The 18,367-nt window shown below is 42.8% G+C and overlaps 1 protein-coding gene across 2 annotated transcripts in view; it reads left to right on the plus strand.

The window, feature by feature from the left end:
- Positions 1 to 18,367, plus strand: part of spryd3 (SPRY domain containing 3) — a 364,516-nt gene that overhangs the window by 260,027 nt on the left and 86,122 nt on the right. The gene's annotated exons all lie outside the window — the stretch shown is intronic.

An 18,367-nucleotide genomic window follows, 5' to 3' on the forward strand; every position in this document is an offset into this window, starting at 1 on the left:
TTTCCCATATCTGACAGGAGGAGCATACCACTGCCCTAACTACTATCTCCGCCCTTGTACACTTCAGAAAAAAAGACAAGAATCTTACCTTGCCTGACCTTCTCGCAGTGCCCTTTTATTTGGTTAGAGGAAGGTGGGGGAAACATAACACTAACATAGAGTTTTGGGTTTAACCGTTCCTTGACACTAGTTCTTCAGTGATATTCAGACCAGCCATGGCCACTGCAGTGTTGTCTCCCAGAATTCCTCTCAGTGACGTCTCTGTTGCCCTCTGATTTAATGAAGGAGCAAGACATAGAATGCATGGTCAAGATGGACTCAGGATACAAGGGGGCTAAGAGAGAAACTGGAGAAAAATAAGAGTTCAGGCCTAGGGCAAGGAGGAACTTTAAAAGTAATTTGGCCAGATGGGCTAGTGGAAGAGAGGGATGTGGTTGAGTTAGCTTATCAGATGGATCTTAGTGGCACAGTGCGTGTGCTCCATGCATTTGTTGTTGAAAGTGAGGGAAGAGAAAACAAGGAAGGGAGGTTTAAGAAGACAGTTTGCAATGGAGAAAAGAAGCCAGAGCAATGTTTGCATTTGGGGTGATCTTGGAATAGTGAGTGGTTTCAGATGAGAAGAGGTGGATCCAGTAGTGCCTTGTGATTGAGACATATCTGGCAGTGGATGGCTTCACTAGTTATCGGCTTATACCCATTCAAGTCTGTCCACTTTGGACTTAAAGAAATGGGGATGAGGGCTGTTTCAGGGAGACATTGGTTTATTGGGACTAGCGATGGTAGCAGTGACAGTGCAGTTGAGTAAATCAGTAGCCACAGAAATGTAGTGTTGAATGTGTTGTAAATGAATTGGAGGCCAGGTTTCATTCAAGGGCAGATATAGAAGCTTCCGATTGAAGGTCATTGACCTGAAATATTAACTTTGTTTCTCTCCATGAATGCTGCCAGACCAATGGAGTTTTGTTTTTAGCATCTTCTATTTTTGTTTTAGATCTCAACGTCAATAGTATTTTAGGTAACAAGGTGTAGAGCTGGATGAACACAGCAGGCGAAGCAGCATCAGAGGAGCAGGAAAGCTGATGTTTCGTGCCTAGACCCTTCTTCAGAAATGCTTGTTCTTTTAAAGAAGAAGGTAGGGTCGGACCATGGAAAGGGGATGTTGGTGCAAGTTGTGCAAGCATGTGATCAGAGATGGAATAATCTGTGACTGGGAATTGAGAGGCCAAATGAGTTGGGGATGGCTGTAAATAAAATTTAAGCGCAGCGATGTAAGTTGCATAGTTTTCCTTGTTCTGCCTAACCAAGGGAAAGAAGAAGGAAAAAAAGTCAACCAGGCGTCCCTCCAGTTTATCCCAATAACGTTCCTTAGCTACAGTGCACCAAATATTAGCTTCCCCATTAACTGGACCTCACTATCCACCCTTTACAGACCTTGTAGAGTTTCATTTGTTACAAGACATTAGTTATTGTGGACTTCATTGCTGACAGGTATCCCAACTTCTGTTTGTACTCTGTATCCTTTTTAAAAAAAACCACCTGCAGCATTTCTGCCCTCTGACCAGGTCTTCCTTAACAATAAGTTGAATTTGGCTGAATGGGTGACTTGGATAATATCAATGCTGGAACAAAATAAAATAGAGCAGTTGCTGGAAATCTGAAATAAAAACAAATTACTGAAATTACTCAGCAGAAAAGTCAAATTGTTCACGATGTTAACTCTCTCTCTCCCTCTCTCTTCAAGAAGCTGTTAGCTATGCTGCGTATTTCTAGCACATTTTGTTTTTAAATTACTGCTGACCCTTCTACCTGAATCAGTGCATAATCCGTAGGAAAAAAACCCACAAATTCATACATTCTGGTCTAAACGCAATATTAGTTAGTCATGTTAAAGGAAAGATCAGTCATATCATGTTTCATGAACAATTCACATGATAATTGAGCTTTGTGAAACACTGATGAAAAGAATATTGCCAAATAATAGTTTACATGAAAAGCTCCTCAAATTAAGGTGGAGTTCTGCTGTTGCCCTTTAGAGCTGATGATTCAAGGTCAGAAAATTAAGAGAAAATATTTTACTCGAACTTGAGTCATGTTTTTACTTGCCTTAAACTCAGTTTACACAGTTTAGTATCGCAAGTATCACTTTAAAAACATCTTTTCTTTTCCCCCCTCAGTGATTTTCTCCTCCCTGGAGGCACAGATTTATGGAGGAATGCAGCCCCATTGCTGCCTAGCAGACTGAATGACCATCATTCAGGTCCAGACAACAGACATCTCTCTGATTGTATTAGCCAATGAGCCTGGCCAGGTGACTGACCTTACAGTAGGAGAACGTTTCAGAAACAGTGATCACAATTCTTTACGTTTTAAGATAGCTGTGAATGAGGACAAGTCATGACCTGTCGATAGGGTACTAAATTGTGGGAGGGCAAATTATGTCAGTATTAGGTAGGAACTAGGGAGAGTTATTTGGGACGGCACGGTTAGCACTGCAGCCTCACAGCACCAGGGACCTGGGTTCGATTCCAGCCTCTGGCAACTGTCTGTGTGGAGTTTGCACATTCTCCCCGTGTCTGCGTGGGTTTCCTCCGGGTGCTCCGGTTTCCTCCCACAATCCAAAGATGTGCAGGCTAGGTGGATCGGCCATGCTAAATTGCCCGTAGTGTTCAGGGCTGTGTGTGGGTTATAGGGGTATGGGTTTGGGTGGGATGCTTCAAGGGGCAGTGTGGACTTGTTGGGCCGAAAGGCCTGTTTCGACACTGTAGGTAATCTAATCTAATCTAAAAAAACTGTTATCAGGCAAGTCCACATTTGATAGATGGGAATTATTTAAAGTCCTACTAATCAGAGTTCAGGGCTGGCATGTTCAGTAAGGAGGACGGACAAGGATAACAAGGTGTGGGACCCTTGGATGACGAGGGAGTTTGTGAATTTAGTCGAAAAGAAAAAGGAAGCATATCTAAGGTTCAGGAAGCTTAAATCAGACAGGGCCCATGACGAATATTAAGAAAGCAGAAAAGCACTCAAGCAGGACAGCAAGAAGGGGCCATGAAATGTCCTTGGCAAGTAGGGTTAAAGAGAATCCCAAGGCATTTTATATATTAAAAGCAAGAGGATAACTAGGGACAGGATAGGATCACTCAATGTTGAAGGAGGATACTTGTGCTTGGAGGCAGAATCATAGAGTAATATGGCATGGAAACAGCCCTTCGGTGCAAACTGGTCCCTGCCGGCCATGGTTCCCACTCAGCCAGTTCCAATTGCACACATTTGGTCCATATACCTCTAAACCCTCCCATCCATGTACCTATCCAAATGTTTTTTGAAATGTTGCTATTGTACCTGCCTCAACCACTTTCTCTGGCAGGCCATTCCATTTATGCACCACTCTCTGCGTGAAGAAGTTGCCCCTCTCTGACAGGGGAAATTAAAATCTCCAGCCAATACTGCTCTCTTATTCCTACAAGTATCTACAATCTCTCTACACATCTGCTTCTCTAGTACCCACTGGCTATTTAGTGGTCTATAATACATTCCTAACAGAGTGACTGTCCTCTTCTTGTTTCTAAGTTCTAACCATATAGCCTCATTTGGTAACCCCTCAAGAATATCCTCTCTCAGCGCTGTTGTTATGTCCTCCATTATCAAAAGAGCTACCCCCCCTCTTCACTTACTTGTACTTCTGCCATGCCTGTAGAGTCTGTATCCTGGAACATTTGATCTGCCAGCCCTGCTCTTCTCTCAGCTATGTTTCTGTTGTGGCTATAATATCCCAGTCCCCAGAGCCAATCCATGTTCTGAGCTCATCTGCCTCACCAGTCAGGCCTCATGTGTTGAAATAAATGTAGATTACACCAGAACCCTTTTCCCTCCCTTTACTGAGCTTTTTGCTGTCCTGAATAATAAACTTGCTGTCGATGGCTAATGTACTTTCACCTGACTTCTGGATGACTTCTGTCTTATTCAGTGTGGGTGGGCCCCCCTGCCAAATATGTTCAAACCCTCCCAGGTAACACTAGCAAATCTCCCCATGAGGATACTGGACCCCCTCTGGTTCACATGCAATCCATCCCTCTTGTACAAGTCACCTCTCCCATAAAAGAGATCCCAATGACCCAAGAACTGAAAACCCTGGCCCCCTACATCAGCTCCCCAGCCATGGAATCATCTGGCCTCTCTTTCTATTTCTATCCTCATTGGCGCATGGAAATCATTACCCTTGAGTTCATGTTATTGACTTCTTACCTAACTGCTTATGCTCGTTTCGCAGGATCCCATCCATTTGTCTATCAATGTCATTTATACCAATGTGTACGATGACCTCAGGATGTTCACCCTCCCCCTGCGGAATGTTCTGCAACCGCTCAGAGACATCCTTGACCCTGGCACCCAGGAGACAACACACCATCCTGGTATCAGTGATAATGGGAACTGCAGATGCTGGAGAATCCAAGATAATAAAATGTGAGGCTGGATGAACACAGCAGGCCCAGCGCATCTCAGGAGCACAAAAGCTGACGTTTCGGGCCTAGACCCTTCATCAGAGAGGGGGATGGGGTGAGGGTTCTGGAATAAATAGGGAGAGAGGGGGAGGCGGACCGAAGATGGAGACAAAAGAAGATAGGTGGAGAGGACAGTATAGGTGGGGAGGTAGGGAGGGGATAGGTCAGTCCAGGGAAGACGGACAGGTCAAGGAGGTGGGATGAGGTTAGTCGATGCAGCCACAGGATCTCCTGTCTGTCCCCCTCACAAGTGAATTGCCTATCAATATCACTCTGTCTGACTGCACCCTTTCCCTTTGAGCCTCAGAGCCAGTCACAGTGCCACGGACCTGACTGTGCTGCAGCTACCCCCTGAAAGGTCACACCCTGCACACCCCACCCCAAACAGTATCCAAAGCGGTATACCTGTTATTGAGGGGAATGACCACAGGAAAACCCTGTACTATCTACCTTCTCTCTCTCCCTCACCTTCTCTCTCTCCCTCACCTTCTCTCTCTCCCTCACCTTCTCTCCCTCACCTTCTCTCCCTCCCTCACCTTCTCTCCCTCCCTCACCTTCTCTCCCTCACCTTCTCTCCCTCACCTTCTCTCCCTCACCTTCTCTCCCTCACCTTCTCTCCCTCACCTTCTCTCCCTCACCTTCTCTCCCTCACCTTCTCTCCCTCACCTTCTCTCCCTCCCTCACCTTCTCTCCTTCTCTCCCTCCCTCACCTTCTCTCCTTCCCTCTCTTTCCTTCCTTCCTTCCCTCACCTTCTCTCCTCCCTCACCTTCCTTCCTTCCCTCACCTCCCTCTCCTTCACCTTCTTCCTCACTCCCTCTCCCTCACCCTCCCCCTTCCCCCTCTCCTCCCTTCAAATCCCCAAGCCACTGGAAAGATCCCAGAGGACTCGCAAGTAGCTGATGTTCTTCAAGAAGGCAAATAAGGGTAGTCCAGGAAATTATAGACTGGTGAGTCTCACATCCATGGTTGGGATGCTATTGGAGAGGTTTCTTAAGGTTAGGATTTATACACATTTGGAAAAACATGGCCTAATTAGGGACAGTCAGCTTGGCTTTGTGCAGGGCAGGTTATGTCTTGCTGACTTTATAGATATTTTCAAGGAGATGATGAGAGTGATTGATAAGGGTAGAATATTGTTTACATAGATTTTAGTAAGGCTTTCAACAAAATCTCTCATGTTGTGGTCACGGAGTAGATTAAGGTGCATGGGATCCATGGTAACTTGACCGTTTGTATTCAGAATTGACTTCCCCAAAGAAGACAGAGTGTATGTTTTTCTGGCTGGAGATCCATGACGAGTGGTGTTCCACAGGGATCTATAGTGGGATGTCTGTTGTTTGTAATATGTATTAATGACTTGGATGAAAATATAGGTTGGTGATTTAGTAAGTTTACAGATGAAAAAAAAGATTGGTGGAGTTATGTATAGTGTGGAAGGTTGCCAAAGGATGCAATGGGATATAGGTCATTTGCAGATATTGGGGGAGAAATGGCAGATGGAGTTTAATCCAGGTAATTGTGAGGTGTTGCACTTTGTGAGATCAAATGTTAAGGGAAAGTACACAGTTAATGACAAGACCTTTAACAGCATTGATGCACAGAAGGATCTTGAAGTCCGAGTCTATAGCTCCCTGAGAGTGACCATGCAAGTAGGTAGGGTGGTATGATGTATTTCCTGAAGTATGATGCCCAGAACTGGATCCGATAGTCCAGTTGAGGCCAAGCTAGTATTCTTTTTTAGAGGCTTATTATAATGTGCTTGCTTGCTTTTGTACTCTATGCCTCTATTTATTAAGCCCAGAATTTAATGCAGCATAGAAAAAGTCCCTTCAGCCTATCAAGTCTGCACCAGTCAAAAACAACATCCAACTATTATAATTCCATTGGCATCACTAGTGAACATCTAAATGTTACTTAAATGTTATGAGGATTTCCCTTACAGACTGAGAGTTCCAGATCCCTACCACCCTCTGGGTGGAAAAAATCTTTCCTCACCTCCCCTCTAAACCGCCTACCCCATACTTTACATGTATGCCCCTGGGCATTGATCCCTCCAGCGAAGGGAAAAGTTCCTTCTTGTCTACCTTATCTATGCCCCTCATAACTTTCTCCATTTGTCATGCCCCCCTGCCAGTCTCCTCTGCTCCAAGGCAAACAATTCCAGTCTATCCAATCTCTCTTCATAAGTAAAACTCTCCGCCCAGGCAAAATGTTTGTAAATCTTCTCTATACCCTATCACATCCTTCCTATTATGTAGATTCCTACCGTTCCTGCAGAACGCACATAATATTCTAGCTGTGGCCTAACAAAAGTTGTATGCAGTTCCATCATAATCTCCCTGTTCTTACACTATAATAATTGGTAATAAAGGCGAGTATACCATATGCCTTCTTACCCACTTTATCCACTTGTCCTGATACCTTACAGGACTAGCAGACATACATACCAAAGTCCCTCTGATCCTCAGTGCTCCCCAGTGTCCTGCTATTCATCGTGTATTCTGTTGCCTTGTTTCCCTTCCCAAGTACATCACCTCAGACGTATCTGGATTGAAATCCATTTGCCCCTCATCAGCCCATCTGACCATCCTGTCTATATCTTTCCATAATTGAGTGCTATCCTCCTCATTATTTATAACCCCACCAATTTTTGTATCATCTGCGAACTTACTAATTAACCCTCCTATATTCAAGTCTGAATTGTTTAAATAAACCACAAACAATAAGAGCTCCAACATGACCCCTGTGGGATCCCACTGGGTGTAAGTATTCAGTCACAAAACCACCCCTCAACCATCACCCTCTGTTTCCTGCTACTTAGCCAATTCTGGTTCTAATTTCCCAAATTTCGTTCAATTCCATGGGCTCTTACCTTCGCTATCAGTTCCCATGGCTGACCAACATAAAGCTGAGTGTTGGTCTTTTTCTGGTTAGTAAGATGTAGCTCGTGGGATGCCACAGGGTTTGGTCCTTGGGCCCCAACTATTTACAATCTATATTAATAACTTGAATGCAAGGGATAGAATGTGCTATAACTGAATTTGCAGATGTCACTAAAATAAGTAAGAAAATAAATTGCAATTAAGAAATAAAATTACAAATATATACGGATAGGTAAGCTGAATGCACCAAATTTGGCAGATGGAAATGCAACTTATTACTGAAATGGAGATAAATTTCAGGGTGCTTCGGTGCAGAGATCTGGCTGCCCTTGTGCATGTATCACAGAAAAGTAGTATGTAGGTACAGCAGAAAATTAGAAAGGCAAATGGCATTTTGGCATTTTTGCTAAAGCACTTACGTTTAAATGTTGGGAATATGATGCTGCAACTATATAAGGTATTAGTGAGGTTTTAGCAGTATTTCGTCCCCTTACTTGACGAGGGATGTAATTGCATTGGATGCAGTTGAGGGGAGATTCACTAGATTGATTCCAGAGATGAGTGGTTTGCCTTATGAAGTGAGATTTAGGCCTATACCCTCCAGAGTTTAGAAGAATGAGAGGAAATCTAATTGAGATATATAAAAGGGACTAGTTTAGTTTAGGAAACCTGGTCAGCATGAATGAGTTGGACCAAAGGGCCTGTTTCCATGCTATGTGACTATGTTAAAGGGGATTGACAAGGTAGATGTAGGGCAGGATAATAAAATGTGAGGCTGGATGAACACAGCAGGCCAAGCAGCATCTCAGGAGCACAAAAGCTGACGTTTCGGGCCTAGACCCTTTGAAGGGTCTAGGGCAGTTGTTTACCCTTGTGGGACCATCTAGAATGAAAGATCATAGTTTTAGGATAAGGTTTAGCAGATTTAAAACAAAGATGAAGGGGAATTAGAACATAAAACATTACAGCACAGTACAGGCCCTTCGGCCCTCGATGTTATACCGACCTGTCATACCGATCTGAAGCCCATCTAACCTACACTATTCCATGTACGTCCATATGCTTGTCAAATTACTTCTCTTAAAAATGTTGTGAATCCACTAATCTTTTATATAAGCTACAATCTCTTAGTGTACTTTCTGTTTGCTCTCCTTATTTGTTTTTCACTTCCCCTCTCAACTTTCAGTATTGAGTTTGGGTCTGACTTGTACCAGATCCAGCAATGACACTGTCTTCATTGGACTGGAAACATATTGGTCTACAATATTCTCTTGAGAACACCTCAGAAAGTCTCCTCCATCTCTGCTGTTCACAATTAGTATTTCAGGTAATATCAGAATAATTAAGTTTTTCCTTTGCAAATTTCATTACATTTTTCCTTGCCAATTTGCTCCACTTTATCTTTCTCACTAGCTGGTGGCCTCTTAAATATGGTCAGTCTTGTATTGATGCCTCCACTGCATCTTCGGTCGAATGAAATGGATTCTGCCCTGAGCCCTCTGGGACCTTCTCTCTCTCCAACACTGTAATGTGCTTTTTAGTCAATGCTGCTATCCCTCCTTCTTTCTTTCCATATATTTCCAAAGCACCCTATATCCAGGAATATTTAGTACCCAGTCCTTTTAAAAGACAGGTATCAATTCTTGTCATATCTGTTCTGGGCTAACAACCAGGATAGAACGTTAGACAGAATGTATCTCTCATCAGTAATCTCATTATCATTGTTAGCTGGGACATGATTGATAGATTGCTGTAGCAGATGTTGTAGCTACCATACTTGCCCAGTGAGGGCAAAAGAGAGAAGATGGAGAATGGGAAATGGAAGTGAGGGAAGGCCTGAGTGTTGACAAAGAAATAGTCACCTTTGAATGGGCAAGAAATAGAAAAGGGCAGGGTTAAATTGTAAGTGTGTAAATTCACATGGAATATAGTAAGCAAGATTAGGGAATTGGAAGTAGAAATTGCTCTGGGGCATATGAAATAGAACCATCATTCAGAAATGTGGCTCAAGCCAAAATAGGACTGGATACTTATCATCCCGGGTTGTAAGGTTTTTAGTAGAAACAAGTTGGATAAAAGGTCGCAGTCTTGATCAAAAATAGTACCGTTGCCCTTGAACAAGATGTGGTTCCTGATATGGAGTCTGTATGGTTTGAGGTGAGAAGCAGGAAAGGGTAACCTTGTTGGGTATTTATTATAGATCTCCAAATAGAGGGGAGGAAGTAGAAGAGAACGTTTGTAGGAAGACTATGGAAATCTGCAGGTCAACTAGGGTTATGATAGCTGGTGATTTCAATTACTCTAGGTTAGACTGGGAAAAAGAGGTAGAACATGGGATATGGGAGGGAAGAAATTCCTGCATTGTGTGCAGGAGAACTTTCTGGAACAATGCTAGGAAATGAGGCAGGCCAAGTTGAGAATGTTTAAGTGGGGAGGCATTTAGGAAATATTGATCACAATGTAATAAGGTTCACTATTCAGTTGGAAAAGGAGAGACAATGCAGGCTCAATGGCATAACTTTGAGAGGAGTACAGGAAGAGAGGGACTTTGGGTTTCAAGTGCATTTTCTCTGAAGGTGGCCAGGCAAGTTGAAACCGTTGTTAAGAAGGATCATAGAATCCTTGGATTTATAAATAGAAGCGTAAATTATAAAAGCAAGGAAGTGATGCTACACCTGAACAATTCATCAGTCAGACCACATTCGGAGCATTGTGTTCAGTTCTGGGAACCTTGTTTAAGGGACAATTTTAAAGCCCTGGAGAGAATAAAAAGGAGATTTTACTAGAATAATAAAAAGAATCAAGGAGTTTAGATGCAAGGAAAGAGTAGAGAAATTGAGCTCCGTGGAGCAGAGGTGTTCAAAATTATTGTACAAATTTACAGGGTAAGGAAGGATATTCTGTTTCTGCTAGTTGGTATGTCAGTAACTGGTGGTCATGATTTCAAGATTGTCAGCAAGATAGCTAGGAATGAGATGAGGAAAAACGTCTTTACTCTGAGAGTTACTTGGAATTAGAATGTGCTGCCTGGGAGAGCAGTGGACGTGGATTCCAAAGGAGGTTTCAAAAGACTGGTGAATATATATTTGAAAGGGATGAATTTAGAGGGCTATAGAGAGAGGACTGGAGAATTAGGACTAGTCAGATAGCATTTTTGGGAGTTGGTACAGACACTGTGGATTGAATGGCCTCCTATACTGTAAATTTCTATGATCCTATGAATGGTATGTAAAATAGGATATGTAAGATTTGAGCTTCAAAACAGAGTGGAATTGGCATTGTCAAGAAGTATAATTGTTTTAGCCACTAGCTCTCATAGGATTTTTCATATTTACCACCAGTTGGGGAAAAGAAATTGGTGTTGTGTTCAATCCATCAGTTGATGCAATCCATAATGAGTAGAGGTAAAGCATATCTAAAAGAATATAAAGATATCGTGAAATATAAAGTTATCATGAAACATAAAGCTACTGCTGCAGCCCCTGTTAAGTCAGATTCTGTTTTTGATTTTCATTTGAAAACCTGACCTTCCTCACCAGGGCTACTATGTTACTTATAAACTGTTAATAATGTGACATTAGATCCATGCTAAATAGTTACACTGTTGTTTTGCATTTGTAGCATCTATCTATACCTCTTAAAATATAGGCCCCAAAAATGTTACATATGTACGTTTTAAGTTCTTGCAACTGATGTTCTATCCCCAGATTGTTTAGAAAATATGGCCATCCTGCATCAGAAGTGTGGAGTGATGTGCTTTGGCCAGCACATTGAAAGACAATATAAAGTAGGAGATATGATTCAAACGGGAGTGCAGAGGAACCTGGGTGTATATGTGCACAGGTCTTTGAAGATGGAGAGAGCAGTTAATAATGTATACAGTGTCCTCAACTCTATTAATGGGGCATAGAATACAAAAGCAGCACGGTGGCATAGTGGTTAGCACTGCAGCCTTACAGCACCAGGGACCCGGGTTCAGTTCCAGCCTTGGACAACTGTCTGTGTGGAGTTTGCGCATTCTCCCTGTGTCTGCGTGGGTTTCCACCAGGTGCTCTGGTTTCCTCCCACAGTCCAAAGATGTGCAGGGTAGGTGGATTGGCTATGCTAAGTTGTCCATAGTGTTCAGGGAGGTGTAGATTAGGTGGGTTATAGGGTGATGGGTCTGGGTGGGATGCTCTGAGGTTCACTGTGGACTTGTTGGGCTGAAGGGCCTGTTTCCACACTGTAGGGATTCTGATTCTGAAAAGCAAGGAGGTGATGCTGAACTTGCACAAGGCACTTGCTAGACCTGAGCTGGAGAATGGCGTAAAGTTCTGGGCACCATATTAGAGAAAAAATGTAAATATATTGGAGAGAGTACAGAAGTGTTTACCAAGAATGGTTTCAGGAATGAGAAACTTCAGTTATGAGGATTGATTGAAGAATTTGGGATTGCTCTCTTTGGAGAGAAGAAGGCTAAGAGGAGACCTGGTAGAGGTTTTCAAAATTATTATTGAGCTGGATAGTGTAGGTAGGAAGAAGCTGTTCTGGCTCATAACAGAAACAAGAAAGAGAAGGCATATATTTAAAGTGATGTGCAAAACAAGCAAGGGTGATATGAGGGAAAACTTTTTCACACAGTCATTAATTAGAGTATGAATAGCACTGCCTAGAAATGTGGTGGAGGCAGGCTCAGTTGTAGTATTCAAGAGGACTGTGGGGATGATTATTTGGAAACTGGTGGTGTACAGGGATATGGAGAAAACGAAGGAGATTGGCACAATATGTCCATTGAGTTCATATAAAGCAGGACTGAGGTTGTGTTCACCCTGTAAAATTCTTCTCTTAATAGGGTTGGGCGCCACTACAATGAGAGTTATCTCCCGGGAATAAAGCAAAAAAATCTATGGATAGAATAAAGAAAACACAGTTTTACATGACAATTTCTGAATTTTCTTGGACACCCAGGAGCAATTCTTCATTGTTGGAATGGGGGCTCTTTCTTAAGGCCCTTCAAACTGCTCCAGTTGCCTTTGACAAAGATTTGGGCTTTGCTCTGATTCCTTGTGATGACGTGCTGTGTTTAGACTTGCTCATGGAGAATGGCCATTTGGGCAAAGGATCAGAGGATGTCTGTGGCAGTTGTTAGTGCCGTTGAGAGGAGATTAAAGGTGAAAATGAGCAAGGCCTCTTCCCACTTAAGTGAGAGAGGGAGTGATCAGTTCCTTGTGCTGCTAATAATGTCCTGATTATCAATGGAAGTAAGTTTTAAAACATAAAGAGTGGAGAATACACCAGCACTGTGACTGGGTACGAGATTTTGCTGGGGCAGAAAAATTGTAACTAACAGTGTCTGGGATGTTTGGTCATGTACTAGTAGACCTCATATGCCTCTGCGTATTCAGTGTATTTCAGAGAGCTAATTTTGTAATTAGTTTTTTTTCTGAAGTTGTTTGTCATCCAGAATACACCACGACACTATTTTCAAAGTTCAAACATGTAATTTATCTGTGTAATTACATGTGAGACTGTGTGTTAATCCTGAAAGAGAGGTAGAACAAAGCAGTACTGTTTTCCTCACAAACATAGAGAGTGCAAAGGTTAACAGTATCTAGCAGCCAGTACAAAGGTGAAGCTTAGCTAATACACCAGCACCACAGACAAGGTAACAACATCAGAGATTCTAAATTTCTGCCATTACAAAGGAATAAGTGCTTGGCATTGAAGTCCTCCCACTCCAGAAGACTCAATGTTTTTTAAAAAAATGAAATGTGTACTGTTGATACTTTGCCTTTCTTATGTCTGTTTTTATGTGAAGTTTGGTTGTGAATCAGACCAAACGTTTTGTGGGCCGTACCCTGTTCTTTTCTCCTCATCTGTCTAATCCCCCTTATGAAACACCATGACTTGATTCTTCCTGACATATCAACCTTGCTTCCTGCTGTTTGAAGCTTAAGGCTTCTCCAGAACAAGCTTACCATCCCAATTGGTCTTGTGGCAGAGGAGTAGTGTTCCTGCCTCCAGGCTAAGAGGCCTTGGTTGTAATTCCACCTTCTTCAGAGGTGTGTTATAACAATGACTGAATAGGTTGATTTAAAAATATCTGCCATCCACTCAGGGTACCTTTGCTGCACTGATCACTTAAACCACTTCCTCACTTCATTCCTACTAAATGATGCATTGTCTTCCAACCCTTCCGTTCACCATTCTTCCGATCTTCATGCCTTCAGATTTGGTGGCAACAAACTCAAGTGCACATAATTCACACTGGTCTTAGTCGTTTATAGTTAGACTTGGCTCAGCCATGTTATTTTTACCTTCCTTTTCTCTCTGCTCCAAAAATTTGAGGATCATGTTGGATGACAAAAACAAGCCAAGGTTCCTTCTCTTCCTGATTCATGTCATTTTCAAATCCTTTACTTCTGTTCTCCCCCTTTATCTCTAATATCATGTGGCATGCCAATGAGGTAGCAATGTTTGTGGTGCTTTCATAGAATCCTTACAGTGTGGTCCACACCACCCCTCCGAAGAGCATTTCACCCAGATCCATCCCCATCCCCCTACCCTATCCCTGTAACCCTGCATTTCCCATGGCTAATCCACCTAATTTACACACCCTTAGACACTACAGGCAATGTAGCATGGCCAATCATCTAACCTGCACATCTTTGGAATGTGGGAGGAAACTGGAGCACCCAAAGGAAACCCACGCAGATACAGGGCGAACATGCAAACTCCACACAGATAGTTGCCCAAGGGTGGAATCGAATCTGGGTCCCTGCTGTTGTGAGGCAGCAATGCTAATCACTGAGGCTCCATGCCACGCTGTGCCTTATTACTTTAATTCTTGACTTTTAAGATAATCAAACTCATCATCATTGTCCATTATGTTTGAGACATACACAATGGGCTGAGTAACCTCCTTCTATGATCATATCACCATCTCTCCTCTACTGTCCAGCTCAATGGACTGTGCTTTGTTCCACTCCCAATGATCCAAACACAGCCAACAGATCTCCAGCAGTAGCTTCTCTTCCCAACCCGCTCTATCATTAATTGAATTTTCCAAGGCTTTGTTCTTAGCTCCTTCTCATCTTCATACATGTGCTACTCATTGGTGGCATCATTGACAGAGACAGGATCAGAAACAATGTATATGCTCCAGACCAGGCAACATCCTGGTGTTTAATAGATTAGGATTATTTTCATTAGAAAGACGGAGGTTGAGGGGGACCTGATTGAGGTCTACTAAATCACGAGGGATATAGACAAGGTGGATAGCAAGAAGCTTTTTTCCCCAGAGTGGGGGACTCAGTTACTAGCGGCCATGAGTTCAGAGTGGGAGGAAGAAAGTTTAGGGGAGATATGCTGGAAAGATCTTTATGCAGAGGGTGGTCGGTTCCTGGAACGCATTGCTAGCGGAGGTGGTAGACGCAGACACGATAGTGTCTTTTAAGATGTATCTGGACAGGTACATGGATGGGCAGGGAGAAAATGGATGCAGACCCTTAGAAAATAGATGACAGGTTTAGACACAGGATCTCGATCAACGCAGGCTTGGAGGGCCGAAGGACCTGTTCCTGTGCTGTAATTTTCTTTGTTCTTTGTACTCCAGTGGATAGTGAGAATGCAAAGATCATTGCCAAAGGGGCAGCAATCTCTTCCCTCGCTTCCCCTAGAAACCTTAAGTATATCCCATCTGACCCAGGGGACTTATCTATCTTCATGTTTTTTCAAAATTTCAGCACATCCTCCTTCCTAGCATCAACTTGTTCGAGCATATCAGCATTTTTCATGCTGTCTGCACAAACAGCAATGTCCCTCTCACTGGTGAATACTGAAGCAAAGCTTTCATTAAGGACCTCCCCTACTTCTTCTGACTCCGCGCACAAGTTCCCTCCACCATCCCTGATTGGCCTTACCCTCACTCTGGCCATCCTCTTGTTCCTCACACAAGTATAGAATGCCTCAGGGTTTTTCTTAATCCTACCCACCAAGGTTTTCTCATACCCCCTTCTAGCTCTCCTAAGTCAATTCTTCAGTTCCTTCCTGGCTACCTTGTAACCCTCTAGGGCCTTGCCGATCCTTGCTTCCTCAACCTTAAGTAAGCTTCCTTCTTCCTCTTGACTAGATGTTCCTCATGTCTTGTCATCCAAGGTTCCTTCACCTTACCATCCCTTCCTTGCCTCAGTGGGACAAACCGATCCAGTACTCGTAGTAAGTGCTCCCTAAACAACCTCCACATTTCTGTCGTGCATTTCCCTGAGGACATCTGTTCCCAATTTATGCTCTGCAGTTCTTGCCTAATAGCATTGTAATTTTCCTCTCCTCCAATTAAATACTTTTCCCATACTGTCTGCTGCTATCCCTCTCCATGACTACAGTAAAGGTCAGAGAGTTGTGATCACTATCATTGAAATGCTCTCCCACTGAAAGGTCTGACATCTGGCCTGGTTCGTTGCCTAGCACCAAATCCAATATGGTGTCCTCTCTAGTCAGCCTGGAACACAGGGGTTCATTTGCATAATTGTTTGAAATTTGCATCACAGGTAGACAGGACAGTTAAGAAGGTGTTTTGTGCACTTGTCTTCATTGCGGAGATGTTTGGGTAAAGGTGTTGGGAAGTCATGGGTACCGAGCTTGGCTATCAGCCTCTGCTCAGTGACTTTGTTGTGTATCCTGGAGTCATCCTGAGAGGACGTTTACCCAAAGATCCGAGGCTGAATGCCCTTGTGCACTGAAGTGTTTTCCCACTGGGAGGGAACAATCTGGCATTTGTTGTGTGGTATCCATTTATCCATTGTTGTAGCACCTGCATGGTTTCGCCAATACACCGTGCCCCAGGGCATCCTTGCCTGCAGCGTATAAAATGGACAACATTGCCTGAGTCACATGCATATCTGCCATGCTTATGGTGGGTGGGGTTCCAATGTGTAATGGCAGTGTCCGTATCAATGATCCGACATGTCTTGTAGGGGTTGCCATGGCAGGATTGTGTGGTGTTGTGGGCGATGTTGTCCTGAAGGCTGGGTAGTTTGCTGTGAACAGTGGCTTGTTTAAGGTTTGGCAGTTGTTTGAAGGTGAGAAGTGGAGGCATAGGGAAGATCCTGGCGAGACACTAATCATCATCAATAATGTATGGAAGGCTGCGAAGAACATGGCGTAGTTTCTCTGGTCCTGGGAAATACTGGATGACAAAGGGTACCCGATCAGTCCTATCCCATGTCAGTCTTCTGAGGGGGTTATTGTGGTTTTTCGCTGTGACCTGTTGGAACTGGCGATTGATGAGTTGAGCATCATATCCTGTTCCTATGAAGGCATCCTTCAACACCTTCAAATGTCAGTCATGTTCCTCCTCATCCATACAAATCATGTGTATGGATAGGGTTTGTCTGTAGGGGATGGCTTTGTTAATATGTTTAGGGTGGAAGCCAGAGAAATGCAGCATCATGAGGTTGTCAATAGGCTTGTGGTACAGTGAGGTACTGAGGTGCCCATCCCTGATGGAGATGCATGTGTCCAAGAATGAGACTGATTCTAAACAGTACCCCATGGTAAGTTTGATGTTGGGATGAAACTTGTTGATATTGCTATGTAGTCGTTTCAGTGATTCCTTGCCATGAGTCCAAAGGAAGAAAATGTTGTCAATGTATCTGGTATATCTGGTGCGGGAGTTCTGCTTGGTGTCCTGGTCAGTGTTAATCCCTCATTCAACATCACAATGACCAGATGATCTGTTTTAATCACCTTGCTGTTTGTGGGAACTTACTATGTGCAAGTTATCTGCTGCAGACTAGTTTGTACAGTACGAGGGTAACTGCACTTCAATAATACTTCATTGGCTGTTAAAAACTCTTTATGACAAGTTAAGGTTGTGAAAGGTGCTTTAGAAATTTAAGTCTTTGTTTCTTTCTGTTCTGAAACCTCAGAAGTGGTCCAGAAGAGTATTTTTAAAATAAATTTAATCAGGGGAGTGCCTAAAAAGGATTCTATTGTCAAGCAATCTACAAATCTAACAGGCAACAAAGCACCTTCAGTGATTTAAATCACGGTATTGTCTCTGAGCACTTCAAAACAGAAAAGGGGCAGTAATTTATAACACTGAAATGTCATCACCTGCCCAAAGTGAAACTTTGGGAATTCACCCTCTGTTTTTTCTTCAAATCTTGTGGGCAAAGCCAAATAAACTGTAAGACGGTCACTGCATTTCGGTCACAGGCCCTTTTACTTCATGTTCTGTTACTGTCCTCTGTACAAACTGAGAAACTTTGTAAATTGCTCAGAATGCACAGAATTGTTTGGAATTTCTGTCCACCTGGTGTTTTGTAAAAATTCTATGAAACCTAGGCCTTTAATGAAGATTTTGAAAAGTACAAAACATACTGCAATGTAAATATTGTTATGAAATTTGTATTTCTTTATTAAACTTGTCATATGCTGAGGTGACTGCTTAAGGAATGAAAATCTTTTTGAGAGAGCCTAGAACCAGAGGGCATAATCTCACGACCAAGCTTTGCAAATTTAAGACAGATTAGGAAGAATTTATTCGCTAAGTGTTGTGAACCTGTGGAATTATTTACCACTGAGGGCTGTTGATGTTGAATCATTCAGTATATTCAAGGCTGAGATAAACACATTTTTAATCTGTCGGGGAATCTAGTATTACAGGGTAAAGGCAAGACAGTGTTATTGGGAATTGACAAATCAACCATGACCTCATTGAATGCTAGAATAGACTCAGTGGGCTGGATTTGGCTTACTTCTGCTCCCATGCTTTATAGTCTACTTGAAGCTGGGCCTCTGAATTGGAAAGAGGGCCATTATTCATGACTGAAGTTTATAACCTTTACCTGAAATGATTAATTAAAAGAATGGGTATCTGACAAATTCCTTTCAAAGTGCAATATTTGCACACTGAATACAGAGCCGTAATTAACATTCTTGTTTTAGAAAAGACATGACCTGGAGTTTGTGAATTGTTTATCACAGGTTGCACCCATTTC

This window comes from Stegostoma tigrinum, chromosome X (genome assembly GCF_030684315.1).
Source record: "Stegostoma tigrinum isolate sSteTig4 chromosome X, sSteTig4.hap1, whole genome shotgun sequence".
In the NCBI taxonomy this organism is placed as follows: Eukaryota; Metazoa; Chordata; class Chondrichthyes; order Orectolobiformes; family Stegostomatidae; genus Stegostoma; species Stegostoma tigrinum.